The following is a 1324-nucleotide window of genomic DNA, read 5'->3' as shown; positions in this document are numbered from 1 at the left end:
AGAGGAAACTAAGAGAAGCTAAATTACAACAATCCAGAGGCAACCTTTTTGAAATTTTTGAACAAGAGAAGGAGATGGCAGCCAAACCCAACAAGAATAATGCAAGGAGGATGCTTGGTGATTTTACTAAACCCACGTCCAAGTTTGATGGAAAAAGCATCTCAATTCCTGCCATTGGAGCAAACAATTTTGAGCTGAAACCTTAATTAGTTGCTCTAATGCAACAGAACTGCAAGTTTCATGGACTTCCATCTGAAGATCCTTACCAGTTTTTAACAGAGTTCTTGCAGATTTGTGAGATTATTAAGACGAATGGAGTACATCCTGAAGTGTACAGGCTCATGCTTTTCCCTTTTACTATAAGAGACAAAGCTAGAACATGGTTGGACTCACAACCTAAAGATAGCTTGGACTCCTGGGATAGGCTGGTCATGGCCTTCTTGGATAAATTCCTTCCTCTTCAAAAGCTGAGCAAGCTTAGAGTGGATGTTCAGACCTTCAAACAAAAAGATTGTGAATCCCTCTATGAAGCTTGGGAAAGATACAAGCAGATAACCAAAAAGTGTCCTTCTGACATGTTTTCAGAGTAGACCATATTAGATATATTCTATTATGGTCTATCTGAGTTTTCCAAGATGTCATTGGACCACTCTGCAAGTAGATCCATTCACCTAAAGAAAATGCCTGCAGAAGCTTAGGAACTTATTGACATTGTTGCAAATAACCAATTCATGTATACTTCTGAGAGGAATTCTGTGAATAATGGGATGCCTCAGAGGAAGGGAGTTCTTGAAATAGATGCTCTGAATGTCATATTGTCTCAAAATAAAGTGTTGACTCAGCAAGTCAACATGATTTCTCAAAGTATGAATGGATGGCAAAATGCATCCAACAGTACTAAAGAGGCATCTTCTGAAGAAGAAGCTTATGATCCTAAAAACCCTGCAATGGCAGAGGTAAATTACATGGGTGAACCTTATGGAAACACCTATAATTCATCATGGACAAATCATCTGAATTTCTCATGGAAGGATCAACAAAAGCCTCAACAAGGCTTTAATAATGGTGGAAGAAATAGGCTCAGCAATATCAAGCCTTATCCATTATCTTCTCAGCAACAGACAGAGAATTATGAATAGAATACCTCTAACTTAGCAAATTTAGTCTCTGATTTGTCTAAGGCCACTTTAAGTTTCATGAATGAAACAAGGTCCTCCATCAGAAATCTGGAGACACAAGTAGGCCAGTTGAGTAAGAAAATCACTGAAACCCCTCCTAGTACTATCCCAAGCAATACTGAAGAAAATCCAAAAAGAGAGTGCAA

General features: G+C 38.4%; 1 non-coding gene across 1 annotated transcript; it reads right to left on the bottom strand.

The window, feature by feature from the left end:
- Positions 1-473: 473 nt before the first annotated feature.
- Positions 474-577, bottom strand: LOC112804609 (small nucleolar RNA R71). Its single transcript, XR_003203223.1, has one exon. It is a non-coding gene; the product is annotated as a small nucleolar RNA R71 (small nucleolar RNA).
- Positions 578-1324: the final 747 nt, after the last annotated feature.

This window comes from Arachis hypogaea, chromosome 5 (assembly GCF_003086295.3).
Source record: "Arachis hypogaea cultivar Tifrunner chromosome 5, arahy.Tifrunner.gnm2.J5K5, whole genome shotgun sequence".
Taxonomy (NCBI): domain Eukaryota; kingdom Viridiplantae; phylum Streptophyta; class Magnoliopsida; order Fabales; family Fabaceae; genus Arachis; species Arachis hypogaea.
Note: the sequence above shows the minus strand (reverse complement) of the source record. Positions and strands in the feature narration are given on the sequence as shown.